General features: G+C 43.2%; 1 pseudogene; it reads right to left on the minus strand.

Annotated features, from left to right (window-relative positions):
- Positions 1 to 607: 607 nt before the first annotated feature.
- Positions 608 to 1,558, minus strand: LOC149994266 (la-related protein 1B pseudogene; annotated as a pseudogene).
- Between the last annotated feature and the right edge of the window lie 9,483 nt (positions 1,559 to 11,041).

Here is an 11,041-nt window from a genome sequence, read left to right on the forward strand (position 1 = left end):
GTTTTTGACCAAATATAGCATGACCCCCCCGTGCCCCACACTCCCTTTTCACCCGATCTTGCCACAAGCAACTTTTGTTTGTTTCCCTGGACGAGAAAAGTCCTCAAAAGGAAACATTTTGCTGATGTGGAAGAGGTGAAACAAAAGACAGCAGAAGCACTAAAAGGCCTCAAAATCAACGAGTTCAAAAACCGTTTTGGGGGGGGGGGCACACACACGTCTCAGTAGGTGTCCTACATCAGACAAAGAGTGCTTTGAAGGTCTGTCTCTCACCATCATCACAAAGGTGTTTATCTCCACTGTATTGTTGGTCCAGCCGCCTCCACAAGGAGTTGGGAGTAGACATTCTTGCACACAAGTAACTCTGGTCGCTTTTATTTCTGTACCATGATTTGTTCCAATATTTATAATGATATTTCAGTGAGTCACCTATTCCTCTGTATATTCCAATCAAATGGCACTCAAGAGCATCAGTAGATCATTACCCTGACTGTATGTGAATAAAAGGCTTGGCCTGGTACAAACTCTGGGCAGTCCATCAGTTGAGATAAGTCTGTTTGTGGCACCCTACATGGAGGAGGGCCCTATCCAAATGTTCTATACTAAACTAACATTCAATTTGGCACTTAATATATTCTTTTGTTTGTTTTGTTTTGTTTTGGCACTTAATATATTCTTTAAGCAATGCTTCTTCCACAGGATATACCTGTATGCCGGTACCATCATCATAGTAATACATCATACTGGTACTAAGTTCTGTTTGAAATAGTTGATCAGTCCTTTCACCATGTTCTTGATAACCATATGACTAATCCAAGTTCAATCGAGGATTTCTTCTGCCTCATCCTCTTCCCCGTCCCTGGTCTCTTCCTCGGCCTGCAGAGGAACCTTGGATATTACTACCCTCACTTCTCGCACTCAAAACCTCACTGTGATAATCTTTCTTTTCTCTATCATGCCTCCAACTTCGTGTATCATTTCTCTTGTTGTCAACCGATGGTTTGTTTCAGGTTGACATCTTGAGCTGTTCTGGGATCCTGTTCTTTCTTGACTATCTGGTCTTACATCATTTAAGTGAAGTGCTACCCACTTGTGCTTATTAGCTTTCTTCCGTTGATTACTTGACTGAGTTTCATCGTCACTGACATTTTCACCAGGACCATCTAATTTTGTTTCCCCGGCTTTCTTTGCTCTCACTGTTACTTCCCTTTTCAAATTTGTCTTTCTTTTTATTTTGTAGCTTATTTTCTTGGTTGATGACACTCTGATATCTAGTGCTGGCCAATTCGACATAGCGCTGATCGCTAGCCTTGTAGGACTCCTTTGTCTAGAGTTTTCCTGCTTTTATAATTTTCTGGGAACTGAGTTCTGCTTCCGGGGGTCCCAGGGGCTGCAGCGGCGGCTTTTTGATCCAGGAGTACTTCGGCGGCGGCGGCAGCAGTTGCAGCTTTACTTCACAGCCGGCCGCCACTCCCTCCTCCCGGGCGTCTTCGGCAGGTGGTCCCGCAGCGCCAGCGGCTTCACCTGCATGGCCGCCTGGGGCACTGTGTCCCAGCATGGGCCCTGGTCATGACTTGCCCTGCACCCCCGCGAACCCGCCCCCGCTCCCTCCTCCTCCTCTTCCTTCCTTGCAGCAGGCTGGCCCTCCCCTAAAAATTTTTCAAAGAATAGCATGAATACTCATGTTCTGGAATAAGAAAAAAGTCTCAAGCAAGATTTTAAAAATCCACATTTCATAATGAAACTGGGTAGCATTGAAAACAGATCTTTTTTAAATTATATTTTATTGATTATGCTATTACAGTTGTCCCACTTTTTCCCCCTTTGCACCCAGCACCCCCCACTCCCTCAGGAGATACCCCCACCATTGTTCATGTACATGGGCCATGTGTGTAAGTTCTTTGGCTACTCCATTTCCTATCCTGTACTTCACATCCCCATTGGTATTCTGTAACTGCCTATTTATACTTCTTAATCTCCTTACCTCTTCACCCATTCCTCCACATCCCCTCCCATCTGGCCACCATCAAAATGCTCTGGATCCATGATTCTGTCTCTGTTCTACTCTTTGCTTAGTTTGTTTTTTTTAGATTCAATTGTTGACAGGTATGTATTTATTGCCATTTTATTGTTCATAGTTTTCATCTTTTTCTTAAATAAGTCCCTTTAACATTTCCTGTTATAATAGTTTGGTGATGATTTTTTCTTGTTTGGGAAGCTCTTTATCTGCCCTTGGATTCTAAACTATACCTTTGCTGGGTAGGGCAATCTTAGTTGTAGGTCCTTGCTTTTCATGGCTTTGAATATTTCTAGCCAGTGCCTTCCAACCTACAAAGTTTCTTTTGAGAAATCAGGTGACAGTCTTATGGGAATTTCCCTGTAGGTATCTACTTTTCTCTTGCTGCTTTTAAGATTCTCCTTTATCTTTAAACTTTGGCATTTTAATTATGATGTGTCTTGGAGTGGGCCTCTTTGTATCCATCTTGTTTGGGACTCTGTGCTCCCTGGACTTGTATGTCTCTTTCCTCCGCCAAATTAGGGAAATTTTCTTTCATTATTTCTTCAAATAGATTTCCAATATCTTGCTCTTTCTCTCTGGCACTGCTAAATGCAAATGTTGGAACATTTGAAGTAGTCCCAAAGGCTGCTTATACAATCCTTGTTTTTTTGGATTTTTTCTTTTTCTTGGGCTGATTTGGTTATTTTTGCTTCCTTATGTTCCAAATGATTGTTTTGATTCTTGGCTTCATCCATTTTACTGTTGTTTCCCTGTAAATCGTTATTTCATTTACTGTATCCTTCATTTCTGACTGGATCTTTTCTATGCTGTTGAGATCCTCACTAAGCTCCTTGAATACCCTTATAACCAGTGTTTTGAACTCTGCATCTGATAAGATTCCTTATCTCCATTTTGTTTAGTTCTTTTTCTGGAGTTTTGATCTGTTCTTTCATTTGGGCCATGTTTCTTTGTCTCCTCACTTTGGCAGCTTCCCTGTGTTTGTTTCTATGTATTAGGTAGAGCTGCTATGACTCCCTTTCTTGGTAGTGTGGCCTAATGTAGTAAGTGTCCTGTAGGGTCCAGTGGCACAGCCTCCCCTATCACCCAAGCTGAGTACTCGAGATGTGCCCTTCATGTGTGCTGAGTACACCTTCCTCTTAATAGTTGAGCCTTGGTTGCTGGTGGCAGATCAATGGGAGGTATTTACTCAGGCCAGTCAGCTGCAAGGATTGGCTGTGACCACTAACCACCAACCTCTGCCCTCCATGGAGGACCAGCTGTGCAGGGGCAGGGTGGTGGTGCTCCAAATTGGTCTGTAGCTTCCACTGGGTGCACTGGCCCTGGGGTTTCCTGGGTGGTGCAGGCCAAAGTCAGCCCCAACCTGTGTTCTGCCCAGGGACACCTTGCCTGAGTTATAAAATAATCTGGGATGGCTGCTACTTGTGGTGGGCTTGAAAATTTCCAGGTGAAGCCAAGCTGTGAATCTAGGCTGGCTGCTGCTAGTGCCGGGCCTGGGGCCACTTAGCAAGAGGTATGGGGGCTGAGGCTCACTGAGATCACTTCTTGCTTGTTTGAAAAGATTTATGAAGTTGTGAACCATGAGCCAAGACAAGCCATTCATTTGGAAAAGCCACTGTTAACAGCAGTAAGTTGGGTGGGATAGAGCCTCAGGGGATCTCCAGGGCAGGGCAAACAGTGTGAGTCAGGTTGATGGAGTCTCAGATATGGCACCAGTCTGCCTGTTGGCTCTGTTGGGGGAGGGTTCAGAAATGGTACAATGGCCTCCACCTTTCTGTGAGAAAGCTGTCCCCCAACTCTCACCTTGATGCCAGGAATTTCAGTTCCTCCCTGTATGCCACTGGTGCCTTTCAAGTTGCTACCCCAGTGCTGGAGCTCAGAGGGAGTGAGTCTGAGTAAGTTTGTGTGTGAGTTCTTTAAGAGGAACTGCTTGGTACTCCAGCAATTTCTTCCACTGCTTAATCCCCACTGGTTTTGCAGCTAGAAGTTATGGGGATTTATCTTCCTTGCACTGGAACCCTGGGCTGGGGGGCGAGGGGGGCTGATGTGGGGCTGGGACTCTTTGTTCCCAAGATATTCCTTCTGAATTTTTATCCAGCACACATGGATGTGAGACCAGCCTGTTTCACGTCTCCACCCCTCCTACCAGTCTGGACAGATATGGTTTCTCTTAGGCATAAGACCTGAGTTCTGGGAATCCAGGTCTGGTTTTGGAAAGCCCCCACAGTATCTGCTGGTGTCAGGGACTGCCTAAACCCCAATAAATCTGCTGCTCCCACAGTAACCGCTGACAGCAGTGAAAGCCCGTGTTCTTCAAAGATATCTTAGCCTGCCAGCAAGAACTTAGTAAATTTCTGTTTTAGTAAGCCTCTCTGTTCCCAGGGTCAACTCCCCCAAAGCCATCAATAGAGAGTCCCTTCAATTCCCTTCCCCCTTCCCCCTTCAAAAACCCCTGCCTTTCTTTGTTGGCTGCTGACACCTCCGGGTCTCAGCCCGATAGTGCAGCTGGCCAAGTAAATCTTTTAAGAGTCATGGCCTGTTCTCCTGTTTCTCCTCTCGCTCTCACTGGATCTAACAGTTTCTTTTATTCCAGAGTTGTCAGACTTCCATTCAACTCCGTTTCTGATGGTTCTAAGTGATGGTTGTTCTATAATTTAATTTTAATATTGATGTGGCTGAGCTGCGTTTAGCTATGCCACCATCTTGACCAGAAGTCCGAAAATAGATCTTAAACTCAACCGAAGAAAAGAATCACCTTCAAAGCAGCAGCAATTGGGTTGACTATAGTCTTTTCAACAATAATACAAGATGATAAGAAAATTTCTTCATAATGATGATCATACAAGGTGAGGACAAAATTAAGACATACTTAGACAACTAGTAGGCCTTGACTAAATGACTTAAGTTTCTAAAGTTTGTTTTTGAGAAACAAAGTAATTAAACCTAGGAGTGGGATACAAGATGCATTGATGAGCTACCTATGGCAAACCTCAACACATACTGAATTTATAAAACAAAACAACCACTGCTCTGAGGGATGAAAAATAGAGACCTCTCTGAAACAGAAAATAACAAGATGTAAGAAGTGAGTTAAAGTACATTCTACTCAGAAGGAGGGGTAGAGATATTGATTGTAACCTCTGTTAAGTCAAGTGTACATCAAAAAGTTAAATGGTGGGGAAATCTGAAAAGATGGTTGTGGTTGTGGAAGCAAATTTTCTAGATCTTTCCAAATCCCCAAATAAAAACAGAAACTAGGTAAAAAATCAAAACAAAACTGACAAAAACTCATGGGTCATACTTACAACAAAACTAGGTATAAAGGTAAGCAACAAACCCTAAAGTACAAGTGAGGACAAATCATCAAGAGTCACAAGACCTGTGAGGTATGAGCATCTACATGGAAAGAAGCACAGAGAAGCAACAGGGCATCTGAAGTACATGAGGGCTGGAGAACCCAAAATAATCAACACATATTCACTGCAATGCCTGACAGGCCAATCTGAACCTAGCAGCTGAAACTGGGAGGGGTTTTGCCCACTTCAATCATGGGTGAGAAAATGCAGTGTTTTCGCTTTCCAGTTTCAGCAGTACAGGGAGGCACATGGAACTGAGGCTGAGCAAAGCCAAGCACAGTATCAACCACAGAAAGGAACTTCCTTAACTAGACATAGGTGTCTTCCAAAAATCTACTGCAATTATATTACTTATCAGTGAAATGTTAGGATTTAGTATCAGCGACAAGAGAAGTCTAATGGTTCTATGAAACATTGTACTAGATGCCCTGAGTTCAATTAAAAAAACAAACAAACGTATAAGCATTTGAAAGGAAGAAGCAATACTATTAACATTCACAAGTGACATGATTGTCCATATAGAAATATCTAAGATAATCTGTAAATTATTAAAATTAGTAAGTAAAATTCAGTAAGCTTTCTGAATACAGGATCAATATAAAGAAATCAACTGCATTTCTATACACAAATAATAAAATATGTAATTTTTAAAGTACAATTATAGCAAAAGACACATAAGACTCATTTAAAAATCATAAAAATTTATTTAAAAACACAAAGACCTGACTATATTGAGAGATATATTATGTACATAGAAAAATTTAATAGGTTAGGATGTATTATATCTTACCATTTGAAGTGCAATTTAGAAACTTCTAGTAAAGTTGAAAATGCATACCTTAACAGCTCAACAATTAAAATCCCAGGTTTATACCCAAGAGACACTGTCACAAAATGCGCAAGACATGTAAGTATGCTAAGCAAAGCACTGTTCATAGCAGCAAAAATCAATGCTCTAAATGATCATCTACAGGAAAATGCATAAACAAATAGGCACAATCATACAAGGTAATATTATATAGCAGTTAAAATAAATTTAAAAAGAGCTTCACTTATCAATAGCTGGTGAAATAAGTAAACTACAGAAGGCTATGTATCATGACAACTTCTAAGTAAAATGTTTAGACATGCAAAATAATATAGTCTATGGACAGTTATGTGTTAGAAGTATAAAATCATACATGGGGATAAAATATATCTCCGTCAGAGTAGCAGTTACCTCTGAGAAAGGAAGAAGGGGAGTGGGATTGGGGTGAGACACACGGGAGGCTCCACACACGTTTGTAATGCATTATTTCTTTTTTAAAAAACCTGAAACAAATGAGGCAAAATATTAAATTTAATAAAGCCGGAGAGTGGGTATGTGGGCATTCACCTATTCTGTATACTTGCCATAAACTTGAAATATTTCCTTTACAAAAAGAATAGTATAATCCTTAACATCAGCGCAACAAAGACTGTTCACATGAATGTGGACGTGGCACCCTCCTCTCTCTTGTGTCAGAGGGGGTACACACCGAGCCAGTTTCTGTTCGTGAGAGCAGCTCAGCCAATTTCCTCTTGCTCTTCCTCTATCATGTCTCATTTTCAGCCTCCTTCTTCCTATGTGACCAGCTGCCAGAGAGCAGACTTGAGCTTAGAAGAAGGAAACTGCCCCACAGGCCTCCAGCCTAAGCCACCTGTTCCATCTGTAAAGTGTCCCTTTGCTGTCCCTTGCTGTCTCCACTATGGATACATCTCCTTCCATGGCCTCACCGGGGGAGGCAGGCATGACTAATGATTAAGGCAGGATTTGGCATATCTGATCCTGGATATAATATCATTTAAAAGGCACCAATTTCCATTTCAGTGTGGTGGAAAAGGAAGCTCATTTGAGGTTTGGAGACTTGTTCTTTTGCTAAACATAGAATGACCCTGGTATGTTCCACCTGGCAGGCCAATGACATTACTTATTTCGTTTAGCCCACGCTCCTTCTCGGGAATCTAACTCTGTGCTTTGAGCTAAAAACTCTGGAGATTAACCTCCATTTGTGAAGGGTCAGGAAAAGCTAAACGTTTTATCCTCTCTTAAGTAAAATTGTGTAGTGCTTCTTGCAATAAAGTATTAATAAATTTGTCACAACTGGAGCATCAAGTCTCACAGTGTTCCACAAAATTAGATTTCTGGGGAAAACCTTGGCCTGAGCTCTACAACTTCAAGAGATGGCCCTTTCTGACCCAAAGGCACTGAAAATCGACACTAAATGAAATAAACCTATCACCTCACTCTGTATTCTGCATAGACCCTACAATGTATTCCCAGTGCTCTCAAAAGGAAAGTCCAACTCTTTACCAGGACTCAGATGGGACTCTCCAGCTCATTCATCGCTCTACCACTGGCACCCAGCACAGTACCAGATGCTTCATAAAGACAAGAAAACATAGAACCTCTGTTCCTCCCCACCCCTATCTGCCTCCAGCCTCTTAGGCTTCTATTACAAATGGTAATAAAAACATAAATTAAACACACACACACACAAATCCCTAGAAGGAAAGTGTGCTTGCTCTAGAGAGAAGAAAACTCCGATCCATAGACATTTCACTCTGATCCACAAAGGGCTGGGGTTAGAAAAGGAGGCAAGACTGGAGACATTACCTAAACCAGAAGGTCCTGATATGACAATGAAAGAAATGCAGACAGCCAGGCAATGGGACTTACTTATTCTATGAAAAGGTAGGATGTACAGGGAGCCAGGGAGGGATGGGTTTCTATGAGCTGTTGCAGCCTGGCTCTTCCCTCTGCCTCATAGAGAGCCCCTCACCCTTTTTGATTCCCCCACCCCATCTGCTGAGGCCCTGCCCAAATGGGACCACCACAAATGATTTGCTGCATTCTACCAAAATGCAGGTAAGTGGTCCCAATACTCCAGTTTGGATGCACTAATAAAGAATAACGATGCTGGGTAGGCCTTTACTTTGTGCCAGTTAATTTTCTAAAGCTTTACATACATATTCTCAACTAATCCTCATAGTAACCCTACGTGATAGGTACCGACATCATCTGTCATTTACAGATTTGGAACCTGAGGCTTCAAAAATTTTAAGTAACTGAATTTGGGTTGAATTAGCTTAACCATAACTATTCTTCACCCAGCAGCCAGAGAGCTCTTTATAAAACCCAGGTTCCTTGCTGTAGTTCCCAAAGCCCCTGCCCACATTTCCCTCCTTGTCTCACTCCACTCTCTCCCTTGCTCCCGATGCTCCAGCTCCACAGCATTTTCTTTCTCAAACTCCCCTCCCAGACGGAGCTAAAGAGGTAGACAGGCCTCAGATTGTCAAGGCCTTGAGTGTGCACATTCCTGTACAGGGATTAGGAACACCTGGAACATTCAGAGTAAGACGTTAAAAGCAGTGTGCGGAATTTCCTGGCAGCACTGTGAGGGTTATCTGGAGGGAGGCCGGACAGGAGCAAGGAGACTAGTTCTGAGCAGGACTTTGTGACCATGGACTTAGCCTCAATACTCTTAAGAGATATGATAAACGCCTGTTAGTAAAGGTGGCGCCCTACAACAGTAAGAGGTGAGGATAGGAAGCAAACATCAAAATGGGATGGAAATTTAAAGGGAAAATAACACAAACAACAAAGATCCCAGCTAAATTGCCTCTACAGTCACAGCATCTTTTACTGCAAAACAAAGTTACCTCCTACTGATTATTTAGTGCTTAAGCCTGAGATACTAAGGACTCAGTGATAAACAAAACAGTAAACTAGTCCAACAACCGCATTTTAAAACTCATAGAGTTGAAACCCCGGCTGAGCACCCTGTCGGGAGTCACACAGCTAGGTAACAACTTACGGACAGCCCAGGCCCATTTTTGCAGGTCCCAACGGTTCTTGAGACAGCTAGTAAGGTAATGTGATTATAAAGAAGAGGGCTGGGGACATCTGGGTTCTTGAACTCTGCTGCCAGGGCACAAATCCAACTACCCGTAATGGCATGGGCAGGTCTCATTTCCTTCCCAATCCACCTGGCATATGGTTATTCACTCTTCTACAAAGTGACATGACCCTGGAGACTCTCTGAACTCCAGTGGCCCTAAACTACAGCTTCTCTGTCGCAGAAGTCACAACAGTATTGCTTTAGTGTACATCTGATATTACAGGTGCTTTCAACCGACAAAACGTTAGAGGCGGGGAAGGTGATAATCAGTGGGCAACCAACTGACTTGATAATTCTTTGCAGTTCTTCCAGCACAGCAGTGGTGTGCCATTGAGGGGCAGGAGTCAGCTGGTACCAGCTCAGAAGAGCCTACTAAGCGCACCTCTTCCCAACACCTTCAGCGACATCAGCTTGGAGCTTGAAGCGTGCCATGGCAGAAATATTTATAACACAGAAAACGCAAATGCTACAAATAGTGTCTTTGTCTTTGACAGCCAGTCATTAAACATTCACTGGCATCACTGGTTACTGGTGCCATTAGTGCAGCTGAGGTTTTGGTCCTCAGAGTACAAACCGGGCCTTGCTCTCTTAATTCTTTGTAGAAGAAACAGCATTATATCCTGCACAAATGGGCATTTACTACTCTCTGAAAAGAATACTTGGCACGTCCTATAGTACTCCAAGTTTTCAGTTTCTATTTTTCTAGAAAAAAAACATAACCACTGTCACCACGGGCCCTGAATCTCATCCAGTACTGCATCCTCGAAGATTTCACTCTATAAATTAATCCCTCTTTTCTGGCATTCTTTCACTATATACCCATTCCCAAGTGTCACTTGTCATTTTCTTTTGATTTTGTAAAAAGACCTCTTGATCCTACAGTGTCCTTCCCTTCAGAGCCAAGCCTTTTCAAATGTGCTTATATCCTCCGGCTCCACTTCAGCTCCCACCCACTCCTTACCACACCAAACGGCTCTAAGGTCACAGATGACAGAGGAACCCTGTCAGCTGCCACCTCAGCCCTTACTGCAATCCAGTGACACTCCTTCCTGTCATCACCATTCACTCTGGTTTCCCTCATACCTCTATGCCTGCTCCTTCTCCAGATAGGGGGCTCCCGCTCCTGTCCTGAAATACTAATATAAATGTCTAGAAGTCCCACCTAACTGTCAGTTATAGATACTTCTGGGAAGATGTGATGTTGGGGAATAAAGGATACTTCTTACTCTGTAAAACCTATAAATTGTTTGAATGTTCCTAAAAATGTAGTGCTTGTATTAACTTAAAAAATTAAGTGACACCCCCCCCTACCCCCACCCCAAAATTCACTCTGCTCTACAAAACTCTCACGGTCTGCTATCAACATTGGCCCCAGGTCGTTAGCGCTGAGCTATAGGCTGCCGTCACCCAAGTCTGTTCCAGTCCTGGCAGCTCAAGTAAGCTCCAGATCCGAATACTCAGAAGCCTAAAGGCCGTCTGCACCCACTTCATCCACACACCTCACACTCGGCTCTTCCCACCACACCTTTGCTCTGCTCCCTCCCCTCAGGGCAGGGCATCAGCAGCAGGCAGGCACAAATGAGAAGCCCAAGGCCTCCTAGACTTTTCTCAAACCCTGCACACCTTGTCAGTCACGCTGATTCTGTATTCGAGTTCCCCTCAAATCTAGTCTCTCCTCTTGATCCCCAAGCCACTTAATTCAGGTCCTCATTTTTCACTGAAATTAGGGCGAAATCGAATTGGCCTCC

The sequence above is a fragment of the Furipterus horrens genome, unplaced genomic scaffold (assembly GCF_987537825.1).
Source record: "Furipterus horrens unplaced genomic scaffold, mFurHor1.1.pri manual_scaffold_13, whole genome shotgun sequence".
Classification (NCBI taxonomy): domain Eukaryota; kingdom Metazoa; phylum Chordata; class Mammalia; order Chiroptera; family Furipteridae; genus Furipterus; species Furipterus horrens.